This window comes from Nothoprocta perdicaria, unplaced genomic scaffold, assembly GCF_003342845.1.
Source record: "Nothoprocta perdicaria isolate Ctin4 unplaced genomic scaffold, notPer1 scaffold_69, whole genome shotgun sequence".
Lineage (NCBI taxonomy): Eukaryota > Metazoa > Chordata > Aves > Tinamiformes > Tinamidae > Nothoprocta > Nothoprocta perdicaria.
In genome coordinates, this window is record NW_020455965.1 from 2,982,506 (window position 1) to 2,997,797 (window position 15,292).

Consider the following 15,292-nt stretch of genomic DNA (forward strand, 5'->3'; position numbering starts at 1 on the left):
AGGGCATTGTCACAGCAAAACACTAGAATGCTGATATTGTGCTAGGTCAAGAGTTAAGTAAGTTCATTCCACCCCTGCTATTTTGTGTTTTAAAGCAGTCCTTACTCTAGGCAGATTCTCCCTGTTATTATTACTTCTTGAATGATAAGAGCTGGGATTGACCTTCAAAAGAGATTTAAATGGCCTTATCCGAAAAACAGTCTGTGAACATCTATAAACTAATGTGCTGCCTTTACACCTCCTTTCTCAGAGAGGAGGTGTAAAGGCAGCACATCAAAGTCAGCAAAGAACTTACAATAATGGATTTCAAAGTCAAAAATCTAATGCAAATCTAAGTATTTGCTTATAGACTCTTTGAAGTCTTGACAGATTAAGTTTAGAAGTATTTTCATAGATGGTATCTACATAATCTAATAGAGATGATTTCAGGAACTGAGTAGATGTTTCCAGGAGATGTTTAGACTAAGGAACACCATTTTTCAATAATATTAATAAAGAATTTTTTTTTGTTTAATTTCCTTTAAGTTTATAGCACAATGCTGAGCAGTTATAAATGATATTCTGCATCTGTGGAAAGGTTTTTATCTCAACAGAAAAAAATGGCAGATGCACAGGATAAAGGAGTTCCATCTCTGTTATGCTTATATAATATAATTGACTTTGTTAAAGGACATTTAGGTGTTGTTTGATTTACATCCTATGTCGGCTTAATGCATCAACCACCTAAGGTTCCACTTGTTTAAATATTTCATTTTAAAAGGTGCAGTAAGCTCATAACTTCACCAGCATCCACCCTTCCCTGAGTAAAATGGATTCTCCAGTTTAATCTATTACACCAGAAGTAAATGAAGACTTTACCCTTTCTCTTGACAGAGGAACTGAGGCTGTCATATTACTTATTACCATCAGAGCTGCACAAAGTACTTATAAAATGTGACAGTATGGTATTACTCTTTTTAAAAAATTGTGTAAATAAGGCTTAAAATCCAAATATGCAAAAAAAGGCAGCAATGCTTGTATTATTTATTGAAATCATCCTCCACTGCTATTTTTGTTTGGAGAATTTTTCTTTTAAGTAGAAAATAAAAGATGTTTGTTCTTTTTCCAGGTTTGGTTTGATTTATGTTTATTTGTTAACATGTTATCAGAGCAATCTTTTTCAAATTAGACACACTTACAGCCGTTGAAATTGCTCAAAATACATTCATAAACTTAGTCTGTACCAGAAATGTTTTCCTGGATTTAAGATGCCAGAAAATCTTCCCAGTACACATTTAAATATCTGTAAGTTCTCTTACTGCTGTATTTTGCTTTTTGCTAGAGATTTTGCTAGCATTATAAATAAATAAATAAATAAATAAATAAATAAATAAATAAATAAATAAATAAGCAAATAAGCAAATAAGCAAATAAAGAAATAAATAGCAACCTTAACCAGCACAGGAAGTCACTAGTGTGGGCTTAAATTGTTTATGTTTTTCCAGGATTCTGGAAGACCTCTGTCCCCATGCCATCACATGAGGATACATACCACAAATTATAAATCGGTCATATATGACACCGGACGTTAAAAGAAAAACAAACTTTGTAGCCTTGTTACTCCAAAAATTTTAGTAAGAGCAAACATGTCACCTTACTTGTCTGAACAAGAGTAAACTGAGGTTCAGTGACAGAAAATGAAGTACCAAATAACCTTGAGGTTCCAGAGAGAAGAACAAAGCGAACTGGGGATCCTATCTAATATCTTGGTAGCATTTACTCGACTTCTAAATGCATAAAATTATACAAGATGTAGGACACTACAAATTAAAGTCCCCAAGTCCTTGTATGAAGGCTACAAGACATAACAGTGATGTGGCCTTTTTTTGAGCTTTGCCTGGATCGTTTCTTACCTGTCCAGGACAACTGAGGCAGAGAAAATGGACTTCAATCTTTTGTACGTCTCACAAATACATTATAAAAGTTTCTTAATGCCTGCAAAAGATTGGAGGTGTAAAGTGCCAAATACTGCAAGACATGAACTTGAACAGAAACATCAGTTTTAACCTAGGGAGTTAAAACCTAAAACCTAATCAATTTTTATGCAGGGAGTTGGGACTGCTCACAATAATAAAATATGGAGGATGTGAGTATCCTAAAACTGAAGTGAAGGTCTGCCTTAATTCCTGGACAGATCACTCTCTAGTCTTTAGACTCTCTAGTCTAAAAATTAAACCATCCAGAGGGCTCAAGCTGTTTTGCCTTCCTAAATCACAAAATGGACATCACAGAACACCAAACAAAAAAAAAGGGATTTTGTGAATATACTCTATTTGTCATGCTACCTGCTGCTCTTAATCCAAACTACAGCATATTTGAATATATTTGCCTTCTTTCTTTTCTAGTGGATGTTTTCCTCGTGGATGTCTGTCTTTCCTGTTCCTTTAGAACAGAGATATGGGATTTTGACCTTTCACAGCCAAATAACTTGTTTAAACCAATTCATCTCTACCTCCTCTGGTTTTCTGCCTTTAAAATGGAGATGGTGACACTGGTTCCCGCTGCTCTGGGATCCACAAGAGCTCTCCACTCAAGTTGGTTGTATTTCATTCCAGCTGTTGGTACACCCGTTCTTTTTCCCCTGGCACTGGTCTCCAGGCCTGTGATGCCTCCTGCATTAGCTTGCATGCACAGCAGCCTGCACAAAGGGGCACTGGCCAGCCCCCGCTGCCTTCTGTACACATTGCATATATGCAGAGGTTGACAGCAACCCCCTTCTCTCCTTGGGGATCATGTGAAACTGCCAGGTTATACACGTGCCCTGAGCGGAGCCACATTCACCTCTACGACAGGGAAGAGGGATTAAAAACACCAAGTCAGGTTTGGTAGCATTGCCCTAGAGTGCTTGTTTTTCTTTAATGAATTCATCCTTTTGAGTTATTTCAAGGGGGAAGGAGGGAGGACCTTTCTTCCTCATGCTTGTGTTTGTTTTACTTTTGAGGTGTGATCAAAGTAAGTCCTGGCCGTGTAATCACTTAATGCATTTTGGCTGCAGTTGAAGCCGCCTTTGAAATTTATCCCTTTTCTCTTGCCTGTGACAGCCAAACTTTACCTCCAGGTAGTAGAGAAGGCTTACAGACTCTTTTATATCTCACATCTGCTTTCAGCCCATTAATCACCTAGACTGCAGACAGCTTCTACCCACTCTTACAGCGTGTGACTTTGTCTAGACTAGGAATTAAAGGGTGAATTTCAACATGGTCCAGCTAACATGTTTAAATGTGGACCAGGCTGTGTATCCTTTAACTCAAGTTCAACCAGGCAAGCTAAACACTTAGGAAGAAATCATGTTTCACCATGACAAGTTTAGCATGTGCCAGAAGATGCTCTACCTAGCTTAAATTATGGGGAAAAATCCTGGTCCTTATGAAGTCAACATAAATTTGCTATTGATTTCAAATGGCCTGGAATTTCCCCCAGGACTTTTACAACACATTAATCAGAACAAGTAGAGTAAGAGCATCCAGTTCTCATTAGGGCTCTGATTTAGGAGTCCAGAAGAATAAAGCTTTGGTTCCATATCTTTAGTAATCCAATCAGTGTAGCCACTGTGCCCCAACTGTACAGGGATTTTGAACCAGAGCTTCAGATCTATGGATGCTCAGATCAAATCAATTAGCTTTGGGGCTTACAAAGCAAGGTTATTTACCAGCACTCATTTATTTATCCGAATTTGAACAGACATTACAGAGGAACTGAGAAATCATTCTTTTAGCAGTAAATGAGGGAGTAGGGAAAGGGGAAGAAACCTGATGCAGGAGATGGACAGTCTTCTACGGGTGATAACCTTCTCAACTGCCCCACCAGCACCTAGGAAAGCGCTTGAGTGAGAGCCCCATATCTAGACAAAGCTAATGAGCCAGTCACTGTATTATTCCCACAATCTGAGCACTGCCTTTAAACCACCTGTCCATGGGGCTATAAAGTGCTGTGGCCCTGGCCTTCTCTGGTCATGTCCTCTTTATGGATCATTTTTAGTGGAGTGAATTAGGGACAATGGACAATTGGCTCTCACCAACTTTTGCCTCCTGCATAGGACAATGTTGCCTATGTATTCTGATTTTAGAAGAAGGCATTTTGTTTTAAAGTATCTATGTGATTAATAAGCTTCGTATAAATGATTAATAAGCTATCAAAGTCTTTAATATCACTTTAACTTGGGTTTTGTTTACTCTCTATTTGCCATCTAAAAAATGTTTATGCAATATTATGAGGCAATGCATATTTATCAAAGACTGCAGGTTAATGGGGGATGATCAGGAAAGCAGAGAGAAAACATGATTTGCCTATTAAGTTGAATTACGAGAATTTGGAGGAAAAATGCATGGTAACTGTTGCCCAATGTCTGCCAAACCTTAATTCACCATCTTACATTAATACACTGCCTTCTGTCTCAAACTATTTTGCAAGCTATGAGAGAATCATTTCACATTATCTTCAAAGCTCATCCACCTCTGGAGTGGAATACAGTAACTCTGCAGCAACTTAGCCCAATAATGTTGGCTACTAAAGCAAATGCAAAAATAACAATGAAACAACAGGCACAACCGTGGAAAGCAGAGTACTGCTAAACTAACTGGAACATAAACAAAACATGAGAATACACACTAGTATTGTTTTTCCCTGGAAAAAAATGTGGGTTCACTATATCCTTGCATTCTTTCATCTTGTCCACACTTTCCATCTTGCCTCATAGGTGCTGTGGTCTGGCTGGGTGGACACATACAGGCAGCAACTAGGAATACATGGATGAGATCTATTGCCAGATAGAGCTGCCAGAGAGAGCTGCAATAATTGCTTTTTTTTTTTTTTTTCCTAGAAGTCATTATCTGCACTCCAAATAACAGATCTGCATTGAAGAAAACAAATGACCATAAGGCTAACATACTCGATTTCCAAGCACTGACTACTATTTTAGAAATTCTTTGCCATACTATTTAAATGAAATTACAAACTTTCCATACAAGATCCTGACCAGTGATGCCAGTATAAACAACATCCAGACCTTTTTGATTATCTCTCATATCTGTTAAGCTGTATCTTAGAGGGAACTTTCCTACAGTTTACATATGCCTGTCAAACTGTTGTAGTCTAACAGCTCCAAAAATCCAAAGATCAATCTCTAAGATTGCACTAAGTTGCTCTAGTGACTTGACCCTGAACTTTGGCACAATCCTGCCCTTTCCTGCTCTGTTCCATCTCATCCACCCCGAACACATGCATCAGATTAACAAGGATTGGAACATTTCATTAGTTTTGTTCAGTTCTGTGGGTTAGCAAATTTTATGTACATGGCTGGATTGGCCCAAACCAGTTTTAACATATTCTCCAGTCTCAAACTATATAAAAAGCATTATTGTGCTATTCATTCCCATGGAAGTAAGACCACAAGAAGCATGAGCATTTGGGAGATTTGAGGGAGTATTTACCTATACCCAGCTCCCCATACAGAGGCAAATGGTCCTTGAAATTGAATTATTAAAGCATATAGTCTTTGGACATGTTTTACCATGGTCTCTGCTGGTTTCAGTTTCGAGATCTTTATCTATTCTGCTGCCATGTGATATGCACGGTCCAGTTTGAGAAGAGAGGAACCCACAGTCCATCAAAAGGAAGGCTGATAAGATGAATACACATTTCACCTCTACCTTAATACAAGTAGGAAGCAAGCATTTTGTATGTTGTGGAATTTAAAGGATAATTACACCAATTTTAATGGATTTTAATGCAGCCAAAGAACCTGAGGAGATTCATCACTGCAGCTGCAATGCTTTGGTAACAATTTGAAAATAAAGTTTATGGAAGATGGTCTTGAAGTTGGAAGACTGCAGTGTCAGCCAGAATTACTTTAGGTTTAGTACAGAGCAAATAACCTAGAATTTGATCCCACTGCATGTTGTTGGGAAACAAGTACAAGTTCAGGGGGAAAAAAAAAGAGGACAACACAATAATACAACATATTCACACAGAATCAGAGGCTAAGTCTCCTGTAGAAGAAAGATTAATGTGTCATCAAGTCAATTCATTTATTTCTTACACAAAAATGTGTTCTGTTCCACTTACAGGGTGCTATATGGGCAGATATTTTTCCAAAATCCTCTCTCCACAATACAGTATCCAGAAACTGAAGCAACTTAAGAAATCATACAACTGGAACAGCGTAACAACAAAATACACTTTTTTATTGGGTTTGACTTACCTTTAGTTTTACATCAAACTAAAGCAATCAAATTTTTAATGTCTGATCAGCTGAGAAATAAGGATATTAAATATGATTAAATGTGATTGCATTTGAGTGTAAGGACTATTCTTCCATTACTGCTTTGATTAAAAAAAGCAATCTGAGCTGTGAGGTAGAAAAGTTAAATGCAGCAGGAAAAGGAAAAGAGCTTGAAGTTTCCTTCCTTTCTTTTTTTAATATATATCATTTCTTATTTCAGAATATTTCAGAATATTTCAGAATATTTAAGGTTGGAAGGGACCTCTACAGATCATCTAGTCCAACCTTCCTGCTCAAGCAGGCACACCTACAGCATGTGGCACAGGGTGGCATCCAGGCGGGTTTTGAAGACCTCCAGAGTAGGAGACTCCACAACCTCCCTGGGCAGCCTGTTCCACTGCTCTGTCACCCTAACAGTAAAGAAGTTGCTCCTCACCTGGAGACGGAACTTCTTATGCTTCAGTTTGTGGCCATTACCCCTCGTCCTATCGCTGGCTACCAGTGAGAACAGCCTGTCCTCTTCCTCCCTGCATTCTCCCTTCCTGAACTTATACATATTAATCATATCCCCTCTGAGCCGTCTCTTCTCCAGAGAAAAAAGGCCCAGCTCACTCAGCCTCTCAGCCTCTTCTTATATGAGAAAATAGTATAATTTCAAGTATGCCTTTTTGCAAAACTGATACCAGATTGGTGAAGTTTCTGTACATTAATATTCCTTCATGCTTTCTAATTATTGCAAATAGGAAGACAAAAAAGGGGAGGAAGAAAAAGTTTTTCATCTGGGATTAAGGATAGGTGATATATTTTCAAATGGAAAGTGGACTAGAAACCTTAGTTCTAAAGCTAGAATTTAATTGGTGCAATATTAGAGCTTAGAAAGAGTAATAAGCTTTTTGTCCTCGGGTTATGAGAAGAAAATTACCCATAACATTTTTCTGGATTATAATATCGTAGCTGCTTTGCCAGTCTCTTTTTTTTTTTTTTCCTTTGTTTCTTTTTTTTTTTCTGGTATCATCATCATTACCACTATGATCATTTTCAGAGTTTCACACCTTCACCTCTAAGCATCTTGAATGGTGCTGAGAACCCCAGTGAACTTTTCAGATGCAAGGCGGAGATCAGCTACTGATCAAAATGCACTTGGACTTGAGAGAACTGCAGAGTCTTTGGAGCCATTCTCAGAAAAGGCAAAATGTCTCTCTCCTTAGAGATGAGATAAACGGCAAAAACAGCACAGATCACTCTCTCTCACCTCCTAATTGAAAAACTGGCTGCTGATCAAGAGCTGGCAGTGACCAACTTAAGCCATCAGGATGCCAATATATACTTCGACCTTATTTCTCTATCTCAAAAAAGATCAATCACAAATTAATGTTATATTAGTGAAAGCAAGGGGGTTTGTTGAAGGGGGAAATCTATAAAAATCATGTCTGAAAAATGGTGAAAACAAGCTGGAGAGAAAACCAAACCAGACTGGTAGTGGAACAGTAGGCTTACTGCGTGCACACGAAATAATCTGGAGTTTCAATCATGGCTAAAACATGGTATGGCAAAACAAAACACTGGTATATTAAAGGTGCACTTTGGTTTGTTTCCTTAGAGGAGCACATTAGGATCTTTATGAAATAGACTTCTGTTTTAAACTCATTTGAATACACAAAGATTCAGGGAGCCATAAAAATGAAGCATTACTCTCTGCATCTCTCATTCTTTCCTTTTCTCTCTAAAATATTTTTAAAAATATTAAACACAAGCCACTGAGCACAGTAATGTAACAATATGATGTGACTGCTGGACATGGACCTCAGGTGTGTGCACATGCCTGAGTAGGCACTGTCTGTGTATTGATCCTTCCCAACGCACACGGAGCACTTGCCTGCATATGTACACCAGGCACTCAAGCCTAAAAGACTCAGAGGAGTAGCACAAAGAAAACACAGCAGTGTGGTCCACGAGCAGTTTTCAAAGTTGGTGCAAGGAGCTCAAAATTGTTTTGAAATGGGGTTTACACAAAACTTATAGGGATGGAATTTCATGCTGAACACTTCTGGATCAGGAAAGCAGCTGTAGTCTCCTCAAGTTTGTCTGAGTTCTTTTTTCCCATGTGTGAGAAACACAAGCACACTAGAGCATCTGTCCTCCACACACTCATGTGCACACACCCTCTGGTCTGACCTTAGACTGCAAAGTCATCTAGAGAGGTGGACAGGCAAAAATAAATCTGCAAAGCAATGTTTTACATATTGGAATACTTGAGGGCACTGTCTGACTGGTGATTATATTATGTGCCAAAGAGATTATTGTTCCCACCTGTCTACTGTCCTCACCAAAAAGTGCCCATTCCTCAGTGCCTATTTCCCCTGTGTTTTGGAGTCTAAAGTTCTGGTTTCAATTAATGTGCCAAATTGGGAGCTCTAGTAGCAGTGGAGCAGGCCTGGTCCTCTCCTGCCGTAGCATCAGGACCGTCTTCAGCGACCCCAGCAGGTACCTCCAGAGCTGGTTACTTCAAGAGTCTTCAAGAGTCTTCAAGACTGAGGAAGAAAACATTGAAGAAACAACCTCTGGGCTCACTAGTACCCAAGAGTGCTAAGGCAATCTCTGGCAGAACTAAAAAGGGGCATTGGGCTTTCCAATTCCTAGTTCAGTGACCTATTAAAAATCTACAGTTTTCATTACAAGGAGGAGAGGAAGAAGAACAATTCTTGATAACACTTCTGAGGATTCAGCCAAACAGGCTATAGTTCCTCAGGGCCAGACACAGCTTTGGAGGTGGCAAGCAGTTCACACACTTTTCATTTCAAAACCTAAGTCTAGTCCTCTCCAAAAGAAAGTAAAAAACCCAATCAACCCCCTGTCTCCTCGCCAAACCCATAAAAACAAGGCACTCCAGGACACTGAAACAGATGGAGCATGCCAGCATTTGCTTCAGCAGGAAAAAAAGAGTTTATAGTGGAGGTGATGAAACAAGTCTAATTATAGAAGTATGAATGGCATTCCTATAATAAAACAAACTAAAAAGTCAATGGAACATCCTTGCCCTTTATTAAAAGCTTTGTGCATTTGTTCTCTGATATAATGCTATAGAAAATTACCTCCCTATTATTGGTTCATCTCATCTCACCCTGGATTTTACAAAAAAAAATTGCAAAGCTCTGATGCACATTGCTCTTGTAAAACTGAAGAGCATTTATTTGTGTGCCATCAGCCTTGGTTTGCCAGGACAACCTCATGAGATAAACAGACTTGTTTCCATAAGGGCCCTGGTACAGCAGGAATAATATTCATTCTAAATTTCAGTGCCATCATGCTAACATTTCATCTGAAGCAGAAAGCACTTCCCCACTCTTCAGTATGAAAACGTGAAAGACATCCTGGCTTAATACTACTTTAAGAGATCAGAATTCATCTTTCAGAGAGTGTATCGCTCTTTAAATAGTATAATAGTATAATAGAATAAAATCATATCCTTATTCTGTTCCTAGGGAATTAAAAAGAGCATCTCCTTTTCAGCAAGCAGCCTAAATTCTCAGTGTATTTTATGATTTAACAAGAACATGATGCAAAATCTGCTGAAATCAGTGGATCCTCTATTGATTTATGCTCTCAGCTAGAATGACAGTTGAGTCACTATTAGCCTGAATTTATAAAACACTAAAATGTTTTATTTGAAAATTCTGAAAGTTGGCAAAGAGTGCTTACATTCCAAGTTTAAATAGTTCCAGGTCTCTAAATTAAAAAGTATGGTAGTTCTGGAAAGGAAATATAAGGGAAAAAATCCTTTAAATCTTTCCTTTTTTAAGCAACATTCTCTAAACAATTGGTTTGAAATATATTATTGAAATAATAGTCTGATGAAATAATAGTCTATTGACTTGTCAATAGACTATTAATCTATATTAGTCAATAGACTATTATTAATCTATTAATCTATATATAGTCTCTCTATTTAATAGACTATTATTCTATTAATAGGATAATTCAATAGCCTATTGAAATAATAAAACAAAAATTTTCTGGCTGCAAACTGAAAGCCAAGTAGCCTAATAGAGGCACAAGTGCCTGGGTCAGTAACCACTGGGAGGGCACAGACGTAGTCCCCAGAGGACTTCTAATAACTCTCTGTCTGCAACTTTGCGTCCTTTTATTCACCTTGAATATCTCTTCCATGGGCCAAAAATAATACAACTCTTAACAGAACTATTTCTTCCTGATTAAGACTGCAACACAAATGGACCAAAGCCAGGAAGTTAAAATTAAGCTGACACTTTGTCCTTTAATTCCAGCTGTCAAGGAGAAGAGGAAAAAAAAAAAAAAAAAGAAAGAAAATCAGCTTCACAGAATCAGTTCTCTAGGCTTAAGTTTTAATGAAGTTTCAATGTTCTTTTTTTTATGGGTTATGTCCCAAGCATATCATTAAGCAGTAGCTGAGTTCTCTTTAAAACAACATATATATATACATATATTTGTATTTAGCTTCCTTATTTTTCAAAGTGAAGAGAGACAAGAGTCTTTAATGGAAAGTTCTCCAATACATATTAATTATCTAAGAGAGTAGAATGACTTCTTTGGTTAAATGCATATTTATAAATCTTTTTAAAATGTACATTATTTACTAATAGGCTAGAACCGCTCTAAAACCAGACATTTCTGCCTGAGAAGGTAAATATCTCTTTCCAATCTTTAATTAAGGTGTATTATTTTAGTGATGAGAAAGAACAACTCCCTGGAGCTGAGCTGGTCTCCTGCCAGGAGTCCACAGTGTATAATCCTGCATTTTTTTTCAATATTTCTACTTTTGAATTTCACCTATTTTTTTTTTTCTTCTGCTTGACAAAGTTTTATTCAGTTCAATTGCCCTACATGAGACTAACTACATGAGACAAAACCATGGCAAAGCATTAAAAAAAATCCTCCTTGTCTAAGGAGAGAAACAAGTTAAGCTTTTCTTTGAAAAGTTTTTAGTCAGACATATTCTGCATAAAACTCTGCTGGGTGTATTTCCACAGTCAAAACTCAAAGTACCAAAGGTTTTTGCATAACTTTAGATTTTGTTGTGAAGAGCTTACACAACTCTAATCTGCAAAAGAAACTCATATTGACGTCAACGACTGTTTTGCGCGGGGATCAAGGGCAGAATATGCAGTCAAGATCCCCTCTGCAGATAACCTGAAAGCAGAGCTTTGACCTTACAAGTCAGCAAAGAAAGCTAGATGCCAGGTGAGATATTAGTAGCCTAAAAATATCCACCTTCAAACCTGAAGCAAATGTGCAAAACACAGACTAAACCAAAAATTCTTACATGAGGTTTATATTCATTTCATTTCTTTCTGCAATCATGAAATTTTTATTTTATTACCAAAACCTGTTTAAAGTTTTAATGCAGGTGAATTCAAAACAGACTTTCAGCCTGGTTTCCATCTCTGTACTAGTGATTTCAATCTGCAAATAATTGTGGCTGCAGTTTCACACCTACAACTGCGGGAGCAGGTGCTGCCCTTTTGGAGGCTTCGTCCTTGGCGCTGCTTAGAGACAGCAGTGACTCAGAGCTGCAGGTCGCAGGAGCTTCCAGACATAATTTCAGGATACAGTGTCCACTTCTAGAGACCATTTTTCTCAGGCTTAAAGAACGAAAAAGATATGGAGAGAAGCTGTGCTTTATTCATCCTCATCTGCTTTTGCTAGAAACAGAAATAATATCCATATGTACTTCTAAAAGTACACTACAGAAAATCCTTTGCTGCACCTGGTACAACATGCACTCTTTTCTGAGAGAACTTGCAAGACACGGTAAAGGCACCGACTTCTCTGCGTTTAGAAAGTAGGGACTTACTGATGAGTCAGCTTGAAACTGTCAGCCCCAACCAAAATGCAAGGCTTGATTGTACCTGCGCTTTGGGGCAGGCAGAAATCAGCATCCAGACTTAATGATTGCTCATAGTCTTTGGGGGGAAAAAAAAAAAAGCAAGATAAAAAGGAGAATGGATCAAAATGGGCATGGACTCTGGGAAAAGAGTTATCTGAAAATCAACTTCACTGCGGATTTTCTCTCAGACTAACTGAGTCCATAATGGTCTTCTACAAAGTGAAACTGCTTCAGAGTTTTATTCATCGAGGTGTATGGGGGACAATTTTTATAAGAAATCTTTTATTTTAGGGAAAATATACTTGGGAATAAGCAAACTGTCCAAATACACCAAAAAGTAACCAGTGCCCTGTGCTTTCAAGGAAAGAACAAAAAAACTGCTGTGTTCATGCATTAATTATGGACTAAACTTCCTTGTGGGGGAATTTCATTAAAACCTGGTCACTATGTTGTTAGATTAGACTTCACTGTATGATGGCTTGAGTCCAAGCTATTGTAATCTTTCTATTGTTATGAAGAATATTCTTCCTGCATCCAATTTTGAAAGCATATTAAGTAAGTTTTTAGTGAGCAGGAAAGAACTTTTCCACTTCTATAAAAGTGTATAGGAAATTTAATATTATTAAGAAACAGAATTACTATCTAATATTTTTAGCTCTAATGATTTTATGTCCAAAATAATGTCATGTGGCAAGGAGACTCTAGATCTCTATGATCTCTAGAGGTCCCTTCCAACCTCTACCATTCTGTGCTCCTATGCGACCCAAAGGTTTATTATGTATTACACAGTCTCATATGCAGAATACATCTGATCAGCCTTATTGGCTGATCTATTATATAAAACAATAAAGACAAGAGTCTTATTTAACATACGTAATCATATTTTGTGCATATCTGCTCTCTTCTTGTGCACTGTCAGTTAAAAGTGTTTCCAGCTGCTTGAGGACAGCTCACTACATGAGGATCATTAACCATTAGCACATATCATAATTGTCCACTACTGCACCCTGTATGGGAGGATACACAGAACTGCCCACAGTTCCCAAAAATGTTGTCAGGTGAATAACAAAATGTTGCATTACCATGTTTATGTGCAAAGGACTGAATTCAGATTGTTTATCAAGCCTTAGTCATGAAATGTCTTGATCTTTTGAATTCCCAGCTGTGATATGTCCTTAATTATATTTTTCATATTTCAGAACCACCTGTCAGCATCTCCCTGGACCTTATGGGAGCCAGATGAACCTGGGTAACAAAATGAAGCCAATATGTTAGGAGTGATTCCCTGATCACTTTACTTGCTCCTTTCACTAAGAATAAACCCTGGGCTCAGCACAGTCATCCAGGCTCCCTAATCACTTTGTCAGGTCGGAAAAGCATTCATTTCACATTAGTGGAAGGGTCGTTAGCCTACCCTTTCTCTCTCTGTCAACACATACAAACATAGACACATACAGACCATGCCTTTCCTTAAGTGCACGTTCTACAAGCATAGCAAAAAGACATATACAAACTACACAACTCCTTGTCCAAAGCATGCAATTTCCAAAGGGTCATAATTCAGTCAACTGAAAACTGACTTCTTCATTGGCAGAAGTGCTTCTTGCCAGTTATGGCTATTTTTTTACCCCAATTTTGAAATGTTAACCATTTTGCTTAGCAATTCAGAAATGAAACGCTCACGAGGATTTTTGTTGGAATAAAAGGAATGTGATTTTGTACCCACATTCTTCAGAGCAGCCCAGATTCTACCTCTGCAGCCCCTTTTCAACCATTTTCTTTTAAACTATCTCACTGCAGAAAAAAAATGGCCTGGTAGGTGCCACTTTCAGAAACTTATGTATGACTAAAAAGGAACAGAGACCATACGCAGAAGAACAGCACAGATATTTTTTTAGCTGTGTCTTGACCTAACTTGACAGATTTGTATTTTCATGTGGATTTCCTCTCACCAGGGAGATTGCTATGCCCCATAAATCCAATATTCAGAGAACACAGTATCAGCTAGTGCTGTGGGATGAAAAATACCAGAAACAATATATGGCTTGCCTAGACTATGCAGAAATAAAACTGAAGTCTTTGGCATTGGAAAGGATGCAGCCATCCTCTCCACAAAAGCAAATGACTGTCTCTCTCCCAGCCACAACTCCCAGCAGCATCTGAGGCTAAAAGCCCACTTAAAACTGACAGGGTTAAGAAATCGGGAAGCCACAGGTATGGGTTGTTATCCACATTTCTGTGGTTAGCAGGCTATTACACCTCTGCAATAGCTTAAGACTGCCAGAATTCAATGCACTTGGGCTCTCCACTTCCTTGAAGACTCCAGCTCCTCTCTCTCTCTCAAGACCGAGGCATAAAGAGATTACCAGCAACACCATCTCATACCTTCTCCTATCCAACCTTGTAAATCTGAGGCTGCCCTTGGTTAAAAAGCACTGATGTTAAATACTAACGCTGCTTCTCTCCTTGTGCCTCTCCCCCTCTTCGCTTCTCTTTGCAGATTTCAAGGTGATGACAAAAGAGAGAACAGTCTTAGCATTTGTTAATACCCACTTGACCCACAAAAGAAATTCAGGAGCATTCGCAGCTTCTAATTTAAAAACCATTAGACCGTTCCGCTTGACGGACCAGATCTAAATATTCTTAAAGGGGTGGTTTAATTTAATCATTACCTTAACAAGCCCCCTTTTAAAATGATGATCCGCCAAATTCAAGGGATTTGTTTTGGAATCTGATCCAATAATTGGCTTTGTACAAAGAGAAGCATAGCCGCATCTGATTTGGTTCAGAACGGGGTGATAATCATGAAAATTACTTTGCATATTTAATCACTGTGAAAACATGAGTACAAACTACTTTCTAGAGATTTACCTTAAAAAAAAAAAAAAAAAAAAGCTTCAGGCTTTGCAGCAAGCATGCCAAGTACTTTGATATACAGAGAATTATTTGGATTTTATAGAAAGCTCAGTGTTTCAAAGACTTCAAGCTAGTCAGCCACTGGCAAAGAAATATTTTTAATAGAGAAAGCAAAAAGTTTTGAATTGAAAAGATGTTGAGACCTTTTTTTTTTTTTTTTTTTTTTTTTTTTTGTATCTATGTCACTAACTAACAACCGAGATTTGAAGCAAATGCCTTCTAGACTCTGAGGATCTCTGCTCCTAAGAAGAGAG